This window comes from Carassius auratus, linkage group LG45M (genome assembly GCF_003368295.1).
Source record: "Carassius auratus strain Wakin linkage group LG45M, ASM336829v1, whole genome shotgun sequence".
In the NCBI taxonomy this organism is placed as follows: Eukaryota; Metazoa; Chordata; class Actinopteri; order Cypriniformes; family Cyprinidae; genus Carassius; species Carassius auratus.
This window is the reverse complement of record NC_039299.1, coordinates 361,321-375,237: the sequence shown is the minus strand read 5'-3', so window position 1 is coordinate 375,237 and position 13,917 is coordinate 361,321. Positions and strand designations below refer to the sequence as shown.

Genomic DNA, 13,917 nt, shown 5'->3' with positions numbered 1-13,917 from the left:
AATGTTTTTTGGATATTGTAAATTGGCAAAAAACAGTAGCAGCAATAATAAAAGTAATGCAGTGACTGTAGTGCATGCTGGGAAGTGGAGTCCTACTGTGTGAAATGAGCAGATGATGCAGGTTAACTGCACAGAAACCCTGACTAACTCATGATGTGTGTAAGTGAGACTCACTTCTTCACGGTAAAGGTGTTCTTATTCTCTCCTGAGGGGCTCACAGCTATTTCAGGCTCACAGCAATCACTCCACGTTCTGATCAAAGCAGAAACACACACCTCTGCACCCACGCATGCATGCAGCAACCTTTCCTGATCCACGCCGGCCATTCATTATTAATAACAGTCATATCTGAGCAGAAGTGCATGCAGGATTAAAATCGAAAGCACTGTGCTCGCAGCTTGTGCATGCAGAATTAGCTGATTAAGAGCTACTAACGAGGTCCAAAATTATTCTAGCAGTGCTTGCTTTAGTGATAGGATCTGTAAGATGAAAAATCAATAAATATACAATGAATCAATGAATTTTATTATATTTTTGAGATATTCAAGATTCAAATTTTTGAGAAATTCAAAATGTAAGTATTAAATAGTTATTTTGTAAATTGTCCTTGAAATGCACTATATAAATAAAACATTATTATTATTAAAGATATTAAATATGAAAGTTTTCCTATTAAAAAGCGAACTACAAACCCGCATTATGAATGTTCAGTTGCTTGTCTGTCAGGGTTTCATTTTTTGGGTGAACTAACCCTTTAATAAATAAATAAATAAATTTATTAAAACAGATAAAATTATATATATATATATATAAAATGAATGAACGTCTAAAACAAATAAATAAATAAATAAACAGTACAGTATATGGTGATACTGTACAATCAATACAAACTAAATTTTTCCAAATATTCATATATTTTTTTCATCGTATAAATTGGTTTGTTGTACATACATATAGCCCGAAAAAAGAAATAAACAATAAAAAATAAGATTAAATTAAATACTAAATACATTTTACTATACATAAATATGTTTCTATCAAACAGCAAACACTGCAAAACCCACATTATGTTAATACTTATCAAAAGAATTAAAATAATTAAATATTTTATGTTTACACATGCATACATAAAATATTTAATATTTGCGAGCTCTTTTATATCTTATTTGTGATATAATAAATATCAAGCTATAATAAAAATATATTTAAATAAGTGAATAAAATGGATACATAATTAAATAATACATTAATTAATCAATCAATTTGATCATCTAACATAATATATATATTAAAACCTAAATATTTTACAAATAATATTTTAATAATAATATTTTTATGCAGTAGCGGCCTTTTAAGATTGGGGACAGAGTGTAAAAAAATTTAAAAGGCTAATTAAATAAACATTAAGATAGATAGATAAAGTAACATTGAATTAAACATGACATTTTAAAGTAGAAAAACTGAAATAGTATTTTCTTCTAAAATGTACTCCAATGATATTATTTTAGTCTTAATCTTAAATGAGACGTTTCATGGATGCAAATCTCACGCTAACTTTCAGCATCAAAACATCTTTAAGTTGTGGCTGATGTAAAAAAGAGCAAACGGAGGATGTGTTTCGACATCGATCATCTCTCTGTGTGTCTCTGGAGAGAATCACACTGGATTCGCCGCAGAACGACAGACAGACGCTTTCATCGCACACATAACCACACGACAGCGACAGACTAAAACCAAACCACGCTCATATTTTAACACGAGCATCGGCAGCTTACTCCTCCAACATACACAACACAAGATGCTTCATCTGGACGGAAAACCCTCCGTTTATCATCACAGCGTCCAAGAAACACGACACCAGGATGAAATTTTAACAGATGGAAATAATGGCATAAGGTGAATGACGTATCGAAATTGGCTTACCATGTCATACAGTTGAAGTTATGAGATATTAAGGCAAAATTATAAAAAGACATCATACGGATGCAATCGACTGACCACATGATGCGTCAGTCCACGGCTCACAAACACCGGTCCTGTGTTTGCCCTACATACCGACAGATGAACGCAACACATGGGGCATAAAACAGCGGCTTGTTGCTGTGTGACTCATAAAGCAGATGAGCAAAGGGTTAAAGCATTTACTCTGAGCAGCTTAAACCTCAGATAAACAGACACCTGTGAGATGAAACTGATTCAGGTCACACTCACTTCATCTGTTTGAGCGACCGACTCTCTGCTGCGAAGATGCATGAGGTGTGCAGCGGATGCTGTCACCATGACAACGGACATTACTTCACGCAGGAGCAGCACTTGGACTGGATGTGTGGGCTAAAGCTACGCGCTGAAGCATTAGCATGAGAAACATTAGCATGAGACTGTCAATGAGTCTGACTCTCTACTGAAGGCCAATGCTCAGAATTAACAGTCCACTGATACGTGTGCTCTCCAATATAATGCTGATGAGAATGTTTATAGCAAATAAAATCTTTACAAATTGCTTTATTTTTTAAGCAAACACTAGTTTTAATTTTAAAATAAGCCAGTTTAGATGTTTTAATCAGCCTGGAAGAAGTCTCTTCTGCTCACCAATGGTGCATTGATTTGATGAAAAATCCAATTAATATTTTATATTGTAATATGTTTTCAAATGTGAACGGATTTTTAACTTATAGAATGCATGAAAAGTTCTTTACACATAAACACTGTTCTTTTGAACTTTCTGTTCATCTGTGAATCCTGAAAAATTAAATAAACCAGTTTCCACAGAAATATTGAGCAGCACGATTCAGTTAAACATTGAAAATAATCAGAAATATTTCTTGAGCAGTAAATCATCATATTTTTATTATACTTAATTATTTTATTAGTTAGTTATCATAAGCACATAAGGACCTAGGACGGATCCTTGTGGCACTCCATATTTTACTGTTGATAAATGAGATGACTCCCCATTTAAATCTTCATATTTTCATTATACTTACTTATTTTATTAGTTAGTTATCATAAGCACATACGGACCTAGGACGGATCCTTGTGGCACTCCATATTTTACTGTTGATAAATGAGATGACTCCCCATTTAAATCATATTATTCTGATTTCTGAAGATCATGTGACACTGAAGACTGGAGGAATGATGCTGAAAATACAGCGGAGCATCACAGAAATACATTACACTTTAACACAGATTCACACAGAAAACTGGTATTTGAAATTACAATAATATTTCATGTTTTTACTGTAGTTCTGATAAACTAAATACATTATTTGGTGAGCAGAAGAGACTTCTTTCAAAACACATTTAAATATCTTAATTTCAAATTTCTGACCCCTAGTGTATCTTAACTGGTTATGGTTCCAGTATCTGCATTAACTACAGGATCTGGCTGTAATTATAGCCATGTTGCAGAAGTATTTTAAGTCATTGATGTTCAGATCTCTTTACGCTGTGATGATCACGTTGGGACATCTGTGTGTGTTTTCCCAGTGCACTCTACAGCACTTCTATTGATCTACACTAACATACAGCAGGTAGTTCAGCTCTTTAGTTAGTAAAACAACAAAGTCCAGTGAAGCTGAAGAAAGAAAACTGTGCATGAAAGATTCACACAACAGCTGTCAGCTCTGTGCGAACCAGAAACAGACCTCAGCTCTGATCTGAGAGTGAAATAAAACACCAGTAATACAACACAACTCACAATAAAACTCTGCACAGCTATGAAATCAAAGAGAAATAGACTGATCAGCTTTTAAAAGCAAGGAGAAACACTCTAAAGGTCAAGGGTCACACGTTCAATCAAACCCTGCAGAATAGTAGCACAAATGCATCTGTTACTTGATAGATACTTGATACAGTTCAGAAAATATCTCCAGATATTACAAAAAAAAATTATCAACTCAAATTTTCATGGCCTAATTTATTAATATTTGATTTCATAAAAAAAAAATGCATTTATGCAAATGGGTTTGTTGTAAAAACAATTACATTTATTCAGTTAAAAAGTATGAAGCAGCATTATTCAACATTACTTTTATAGTTTTTGATAATATTGAATTACATTTCATGTTTATTTTAGTTAAAGTTTTCATGGGACTTTTATTCGTTTTTATTTTTATTTTTGTCTTTATTTTTATTTGCATTTTTTATTTTATTACATCAAGTTAATCTGAATGAAAAAAAGGCTTGTTGCCTAGGAAATTGTGATGAAATAAAATACTTTTTTATTTTTTTTATTTTAATTAACTTTCATTTAAAAAATTTTTTTTTTACTATATTATCCCCAAAATTTAAACATGATTAAAATATTCCAAGCAATATTTAATTAGTTAAAATATATTAGATTGGAACAATGTGAACTGACTAATAATAAATCTATAAATCTGGTTATCGTGCATTGAAAACACATCCAGTTTATTAGTACTAATACGTTCATTAGTTTATATTTAAAGTGTCTAATGCAAATGCATGGAAATTACACATGCATATTATGTTTAGGCCTAAATATTTTTAAGCATGTTTTACCAATTCAAAATGTACATTGTTCACATTTCAGTGTAATAATGCACTAGTGTGTGAGGTTGCATACAGCAGCGCTGCACTGATTCCAGCCGGCAGATCTGCATCAGACAGCAGCACAGCTTCACTCTGGCTCTCGTTACAGTAGGAAACACAGGCTTCTGATCCAAGGGAATTGATAAAGAGCTCTGGAGGATGCGCAGAGAAGCAACAAAGAGCGCTTTAGTTGCACTGGTGGAATGCATTTGCATAGTTTAGACGGTCGGCATCTGAAGCTCGCTGTGAAGATGCTGTGACTTCACTAGCGTTTGGTGCAGAGCCTTGTTTTCATTCATCCTGACGCTTAAGAACAGAAGCGCAGCATGAAACGATGTTACATAATGACGCACGGTTCCCACGCCTCTCCTCTGAAATCATCATCAGGGATAAAAAACCTTCAACCCGTCATCATTTCATTCCTGTAAGCACACCAAAGATCCCTTCTGAAAATTAGTACATTTTAACATTCTTTAAAAGAATATACTTAAGTGCAGCTGAATGTAATGTTTTTAGAAACTTAATTGCATGCAAAAAATGCATTATATTTTAAAACGTTAAATGCAATTGATTACAAAATATGAGTCTTTCTTTTTTTTTTTTACCCACTTAAGTGCATTTTTATACTGTACGTGATTTCTTAATAACTTTTAAACATGGTTTAATGCACTGATGATTAAAATATGCTTAAATGTCATTTCTAAAATAGTGTGTGTGCACAAGAAATAATCTGTATATAATATGTAAATAAACATGTAATAATATAGAATATATTTGTAATTACATGTTGCAATTTAGTGCATTTAAACTCTATTAATTATATCAAATACTACATTTAGTATGTTAGTTAACACTTTAAAATAAGTGTACTTCTTAAAGCCTGAGAAAATATTATTAAAACGATGATTTAAAATGAAAAACCTTATAGCAAAAATGTTAATTTGACACTTTTTAAAAGTCTACTTAAGTCTGTTTAGAAACAGTCATGAAAGCGTTTCTCTAAAGTGCACTTAAAAGGCTTTTTTGAATTATTATGACTTTCAAGGTTCTAAAAAAGCCATAAGAATATAAACTACATTTCCCATCATCCTCTGCGACAGCACAGGAATCATCAACAGCACAAACTCAGCATCAATTCCACACCTAATCTTTCACTCTTCATCAGCAATTAAAAAGGTGTTTGTTGGGAAGTGAACGAGAAAGAAATATTAAATTGCCAAGTGAATCCATTTATTTAGTACTCTAGCATTCATCACCACTTCAACACTTGAGAATGAAAAGATCTACCCAGGAGAACAACACTAGCTCAGAATCCTTCACAATGAGGTCTCATTAGTTCATGTGAGCGAATGCATTAACTAACAACAAGCGTTACATTTATTTGTATTTATTTGTTTGTAAACATCACTTAATAAAAAAACAACTGTTCCTTTTTAGCTCATGTTATCCCATGTGGCAAAATTATTTAAATATTAAATAAATACATTTTGTAAACACTGAAGCTCATTGAAAAACATTTTAAAAATGTAAATTATATTAATATATTTTTTCCAAAAGTATACAAAAATGGCCAAAACATTGGTAGAAAATATGTTTATGTAAATATATTATAGCACATACATATATAAACATTACAAAATAATATAAACAGATGCAATAACAGAGTTTAATAATGTGTTAAGGATTGTTCTTGTAACTTAAGAATTAATTAAGAAATGTTTACAAATGGAACCATGTAAAGTGTAAAATGTTACGGTAACACTTTAGTAAAGGGGCCAATTCTCACTAATAACTAGTTGCTTATTAACATGTCTATTATTAACATATTGGCTGTTTATTAGTGCTTATAAAGTACATATAAAGCATGACATCCATAATCCTACCCAATAACCTAAACTTAACAATTACCTTATAAACTATTAATAAGCAGCAAATAAGGCGTTAATTGAGGTAAAAGTCATAGTTAATGGTTAGTTAATAGTGAGAATTGGACCCTAAAATAAAGTGTGACCAATGTTACTAACTATATGCAGTAGTATTTAATATCAGATACTGCAGCGTTTCACATAAAGCCAAACATCTTCTTAATGATGTTTAGACTGGGATTCATAACACTAATGATTAATCATCAGGTTACACACATTACACTGTCTGTTCAAACACTCTGCACTAATGCATGATGGGATACGGCTGACGGATCCTCGTTCCAATCACTAGACTGTGCACTGTGAAGTGGACCTCAATGGGTTCCAAATCATAGTGTGCATCGCTCTGTACTACACAGGTATGGTAAAAACATATTATGCCATCTCCCAGACCAGCAGCACGAGACTCACCCTGCGTTCAAATATTTAGGGCTCATCCCTATGCCCTAATCCCTTCAAAGTGTGTACCCTCCGGGGTCACTAATGCAGTGCTACATTTCTACAAACCTGATGAAGAAACAAACTCATCCTCATCCTGAGCACATTTTCATTGTTGGCTGAACTCTTCCTTTAAGTGTCCCCTGCTGAGTGTGTAGGGAGCAGTGAACACTAGAAGGGAAACTATAATTAACACTAATTAGGAAGCAGATACTGCTGGGCGTCTCAGAGCATGTTGGCATTCACCGGCGTCTCACACCGTCATTTCCATTCCTCCATGGGCGCTGAAGTCATTGATTTTAAAGTGCATTCTCATGGATCAGCGAAACCCGGCTCTGCCCAAACTCTATTATCCTATTAGCCCCTCAGAGACACATGCGTGCCCCTCTTGATGTGAACCGACTCCGGAAACCAAAGCCATCTAGTTGATATTACGCCCACCATCTCCACGCGTGACCCGCTGGTCAGATCGGCTCTGAACAACAGCGGCCCACGGTAAACAATGCTTCGATGTTTTCCCTCCTGACATTTGCACATTTGTGACTCATGGTCACTCAAAGCTCTGGTTAACCCACACCACACTACTAGAACACCACTAGTTGCTTAGTATACGATGAGAATGGAGGATAAGGAGAGGCAAAAGTTCAACATTGTTCAGATTTCAGACACTTGCTATGACATTTGCAACCACACTGACTCATTAAACAGTGTCCGTACAGCTTTTCTAACAACGTTTCTTCAATGCAAATCAAAAAGCATTCATTTCTCTCCATGCAACTTCCATTAAATATGAGAAAAACCCAATGGATGAACTGTTTAGTATGCAATATAAAATATTCATGCTATTTGTATTATTTTTCTTTGTTGGTTGGGAATATCGAAGCATTTCTACAGTGTTTCTTTAATGCAATGCAATGTCTTCCACTGCATGTAAGGAAAGCCCAAAGGATTAATTCTTTAGCATGCAATATGCACATTTGCAATAATTGTCATGGCTATTTGCATTAATCTGCTTGGGAATATTTAAGCATTTCTACAGTGTTTCCCAAATGCAATGCAATCAATTTTATTGCATTTCTACAGTGTTTCTTAAATGCAATGCCATTAAATGAGGAAAACCTTGTTTCGCATGCAATATGCACATTTGCTATGGATGTCATGGCTAATCGCATTATTTTTCCTTATTATTTATCCTTGTTGATTGGGAATATTGAAGCATTTCTACAGTGTTTCTTTAATGCAATGCAATGACTTCCACTGAATGAAAGGAAAACCCCAAAGGACGAACTATTTAGCATGCAATATGCACATTTGCAATAGATGTCATGGCTATTTGCATTATATTTCCTTGTGGATTGGAAATGCTGAACTATATATGTCGTGCAGAGGCATGCACACGACGGCCAAATCTTACACCTAGAAAAAAAAACAAAAAAAAACTTTTGCTATTAAAATGATTCTGAACTCTAATTCTGAAATGTTCAACTGTTATTTCCAATGAATCCCTGATGGTTCTGATCTTCATACTGTATCGTTTTCTCCTCTAAAACCTGTGGATCTGATGCTGGACGGTTTGTGAAATGGCACCTGTTCAGACGCACACACGGAATGTTGACTGGCATATAAATGCATCAGTCTGAGCTGCTGGCACTTACCATACACTCCCTGGCATGAGATGCCCTCCAAAACGAGCGTCAGGACCCCCAAAACGCTAATAATCCCATCCATCCTTACGTGCCTTTCAACATATCCAGATTAAAGCGCCGGAGTCTCTCCAGACCGTGGAAGAAATTCTGCAGATCTCATGAACCACTCGGAATCGAAGTCAAAGCAGCAGATCCGCGTCCTCGCAAGGTTTCGTGGTGATGACGCGAAGCCCACGGGGTGAGGGTTCATTCACGAGCTCGGCCGAGGTTCGGAGACGTCGGTGACGGTCTGTCCGCAGATGTCATCGCTTCGTTCGAGGCTCGAGTCCATCCGATCCGAGGTTCTGAGCGTCTCAGTGAAGCTGCTGATGCTCGTGCGCCCGCAGCATCAGGACCAGCGGCGTCGGGAATGAGCAATGCGCGTGCACCTGGCTGTCCGTCATCGCTCCGAGCGCGCGAGCGACATCCGAACTCTTCGGTCGCGTTCAGGCGGAACAAGACTCAAGCGAACCGAGTCCGACGCGTTCATCCGTCACGTTGCGCAATCTGTGAAGAGAGAGAGAGAGAGAGAGAGAGAGAGAGAGAGAGAGAGAGAGAGAGAGAGAGACGTCACAGTGAGGAGACACACTCATCTGTATGACTACACACACACACACAAATTAAAACACACGTGAAGCTAATACTAATTACTAAATTCACCAAACCCTTAAAGTAAAGCTCTTAAAATGTTTAAATTATTACTAAAATATTCATTATTGATTGATTGCGTCATTTAAAAAAAGTATGTATTTTATTCATGAGTCATACCTTTATGGACGTCACAAGGGCGTATTTTATTGTTTACAATAAATGTTTTAAAAAGATATTTATGCTAATATATATTTATGCTAATATATATATATTTATATATATAATTCACGTTATAATTTAGTGAGATGCATGCATCATCTGAAGCTGAATAAATCATTTCTCCATTGATGTGTGGTTTGTTCGGAGGCCAATATTTGAAAATCTGGAATCTGAGGGAGCTAAAAAATCTGAATATTGAGAAAATCATCTTTAAAGTTGTTCAAAAAAATAAGTTCTTAGCAATGCATATTACTAATCAAAAAAAATACGTTTTGACATTTACGGTAGGAAATTCACATGGAACATGATCTTTACTTAATATCCTGATGATTTTTGGCATAAAAGAAAATCTATAGTTTTTGACCTAAACTATGTTTTTTTTTTTTTTTTTGCTATTGCTACACAAACATCATGGAGGCTTCTATTTGATGTCTGCAAGATGTTTTTTTTTTTTGTTTTTGTTTAGAGAGAGTTTGCTCATCTGCAGTACATCTGTTGGTCGTTTCCTATCAGATGTCAAACACACTTCTCTTATCAATATTTCTTCTCCGTGTAACTGGACAGGAATGAGATGTATTGATCCGGCTGTTGAAGCAGCGGCACCTGTTGACACGAAACACACTAAACAGTGCCACAGTTCACCTGACGTGTGTGTGTGTGTGTGTGTGTGTGTGTGTGTGTGTGTGTGTGTGTGTGTTCTTTTGTTTCACTTTCTCTTCTGGGAAAGCAACCAAAAATATAAATGCGAATCCAGTCAAATAATCCCTAGAAATCTCCACACATATTAAAAGCAAACTCAAGAAGTAAGCTGCAGGTGAATCTCACAAAAACACAGACCAGATCACATTTCAAATCAAAACCTGGGAAAAAAATACAATTACAATTATAATTAGTGAAATTCTCATTAATGCCAAGAGAGAGAGAAAAAAAAAAAACATTTCTATATAATAGTAATGACCGGTAACTTATGTATATTAAGAACAGCATGCATATATATATATATATATATATATATATATAAAATTATGTGTATCTAAAAACAAATATATAATTATAAATAACTGGTAATTTAAGATTTTTTTTTTTTACTGTATTAGAAAACAATTACAGTAATGAGAATAAGAATTACTAATATATATATATATGGAAAATTATGAATATTTTAGGAGCAATGAGAAGCTTTGCATTGAGTTCAGTTTTCTGTTTTTCGCATTTTATTCAAGCAAATAAGCAAAAACACAAATTAATTCATTAAATGTATTTATTTAGTTATTAAAATACAAAATGTATCTAAGTAGCTGTGATAATGTGCAGAAATTCTTCTCACACAGCCGAAGTCAAACATAAACGTGTGTGAAACAACGGTTTGCGGAGGGCTTTAAAGGGTTCAGGTTTTAATTATCGGGTCGGACTCCTCAAGCCCATCATTAGCATCTCGTCACACAATAGAAGACCTGCTAATTACTGGATTGTGCATTGAGCGAGACGGATAAAACACAGCTTTCTGTTGAGAAGACCTGTATTTTTGTCTTAAAGCTGCTGATGGAGTAACGCTAAAAAGAGCTCCTGCGGATGAACTTCTCTTGTCATCATCAGAGCGAACGACGCCTCTGAACTTCTGTGTTCAACACAGTCTTTTGTTCAAGTCTCATCAGGAGCTGCTCAGATGGGACTGACACACAATCACAGCACTTTCACAGTCCCAACCCTCCGCAATTACTGGCTCTCCAGAGCACGGATCTGTTTTCTGTGCACTCCTCATGATTCGAGCGAACAACAAAAGCCTGAAGATTCACACGGGTAACGTCTATTCTTGCCCTGCATCTGTCCCAGGGCTTTGTTTGAGCTTTAGAGCAACAGTCCACCCAAAATAAAATGAATTTACTCACCAGCATGTCAGTTCAAATGGTGGCCCTTCTGTGGAGAAAAAAAAAGGTCATTACAGTAGTTTGTTACTAAAACAACAATACAAAGGATACATACGTGACCCTGGAGCACAAGTGTCAGTCTTTCAAAATTGAGATTTATGCATCATCTGAATCCAGAGAAAGGGTCAAAGCACAAGTAAGAGGGCAAAGCAAGACAAAGACTAAACTATGAAAACTAGAAACTGAAACAAGACTATGAAAACAAACACAGTATGGCTTTGTATCACACTTTTCATTGTGAGAAGGATACTCGCAGAACAATACTCGGCAGGGTGTGAAAGGAGGTCCAATGCTTATAAAGCGTGTCTGATGATTGTGTTGTGTGTGTGTGATTGTTAACAGGTGAATGTGATTGGTGCAATGGATCATGGGAAATGTAGTCCAGGGTGTACTGTATAGTGTGAGAGTCGATGACCTCTAGTGGTGAATTAATGGAAGTTCAGTGACCGGATAATGACAGAAGCAACATCAGATTGAAAAATTTATGTTTAATTAAAAAAGTTACATTTTAAATTTAAGTTTAATTAAAAAAGTTATATATAATAGGAATAAAAATAAAATGAAACAATTATTTAAATACATTTTACAAGAAAATACTCAGGTTTTCTTAATCAAAAATCTAATTTAATTCAGCGTTTCTTTTTTCTTTGCAACAGTTTGAAAAATTAACTTGGAATTTCTGATAGAAGATTTCATGTTTAATTTGAAAAAAGTTTTACAAGTTTTTTTTCTTTTTGTTTTTAATTAAAAAAACCATACACTTTATTTTCTCCACTTTGTAAATAAAACAATGATTATTTTACACATTAGCACATTTTACAATAAAATACTCAATTATCCTACATTCAAAGTTCACATTTAATTAATAGTTAAAAGTATAAAAACAGTAATAGTTCAAATACATTTAAAGAAAATTAAAAAAAATTAAGAAAAATGTACAATTATTTTTTAATTAATTTGAAAGGTTTTTCTACATCAAAATATTTAATTCAAGAGGTTTCTCGAAATGCACAAGCAGTTTCTATGTTAAAATAAAAATTTACAATTATTTCTGCACCAGTTATTTTCAGTGTATGTTTCATGCATAATATCGAGGAAAATACTGAAGTCTTTGAATTGGTGCAAGAGTGAATTTTTATTGTTTCAGGTTGTACACAACTCCTTTAATTTTTTTTCTAAAGAAATAAACGTTTGTCTCAATAGTCTTTCATCAGCTGCTCTTATTCTTCATCCAGTTCTCATAGAGACACTTTCCTTCATCCGAGACATCTCATTCTTATAGATTTTAATGTGAATAACACTTTCTGAACATCACTTCATGTAGACTTTAAAGTCTTAGGCAAGAAAGAAAGAAAAAAGAACAAAACTCGTTCTGTTTAAATAAAGGTCAGGCTCTTGTGGGTGTGATACAGATCTCTGCTTTAAATACAGAAAGTGTTCGGTTGAAATAGTCAAAGGCCAAGAAAGAATAAAGATGAACGAGAGAAGCCTCATGTTATTCTGGATTATAGACTCTATGTGTTTGAGTTAAAATCATCTTAATGCTGGATGTGTTTCAGGTTTTGTCTTCTCCAGATGTTCACTGATGGACTGTGGATTATTGTGATGTTTTTATCAGCTCTCATTCTGACGGCACCCATTCACTTTCAGCGAGCAAGTGATGCCCTGAGCATCTGTGTATTTTCAGGACATTTTAATTTTTGGGTCAACTACTCTGTTCACTTACTGTCGCTGACCTAAATCAGAGCGAGTCCAGAAGACGGTGTGTGTTCCTCACCAAACACACACTGATTTTCTCTCCTCCTGTCCTTTAACCCATCAGAAATTCACGCCTCGGGCTTCTCTAGGAATATTCTAATGTCATACAGGTGAAAATAGGTACGGCACTGCATCACGGTGAAGGGATATGGCTTCTGGCTCATAATTTGACAGCGAGAGAAAAGTGTGCGTTTAGGGAGCGATGTCCCGCCAAACTTCCATGAAGAAAGCGTAAATGAGCTCGCTGAACCAGGGAATGAGGTGATAGATTTTAATCAAGCTAAAGGCGCCCAAGAGACCCGCAGTAAAGCTGAAGAACAGAGCGCCTCGCTGTTGTGAGACATGGAGAGAAGATATACAGAAAACGCTTAATAATTCCATTACGGCGTTAAACACCACACATGTAACACTCAGTGATCAAACTCAGAGTTGATGAAAAGCTAATAATTATAATAATTATATGAAATGTCAAATTAAATTACATCATGATATAAGCTGAGATATGATTAAATAACTATCTAGTCCAATGCACTTTCAAAGTGAACTGTGGCACTGTGTTCATTTACACACGAGCAGCTCTTAAACATTGAACAATTTAAGAGATAAATTATAAGTATTGTTGCAAATACGGTGTAAAATTATTAGATTTATGATTTTTAACAGTACAATTGTGATTTATAAAAGCAGGTTTAATTTTTATTTTCTTGTAATCACAGTTTAAATAATAATAATAATAATAATAATAATAATATAATAATAATAATTAATGTCATGATGATGATAAAATCTATTATCATCAAAATTGTAAACAATAACAAT

At 34.6% G+C, this 13,917-nt stretch overlaps 1 long non-coding RNA gene across 1 annotated transcript; it reads right to left on the bottom strand.

Moving 5' to 3' along the window:
- Positions 1–8,413: 8,413 nt before the first annotated feature.
- On the bottom strand, positions 8,414–11,576 carry LOC113068498 (uncharacterized). Its single transcript, XR_003279549.1, has 3 exons — positions 11,396–11,576; positions 11,302–11,329; positions 8,414–9,109 (listed from the first exon to the last, which is right to left on the bottom strand). It is a non-coding gene; the product is annotated as an uncharacterized LOC113068498 (long non-coding RNA).
- Positions 11,577–13,917: the final 2,341 nt, after the last annotated feature.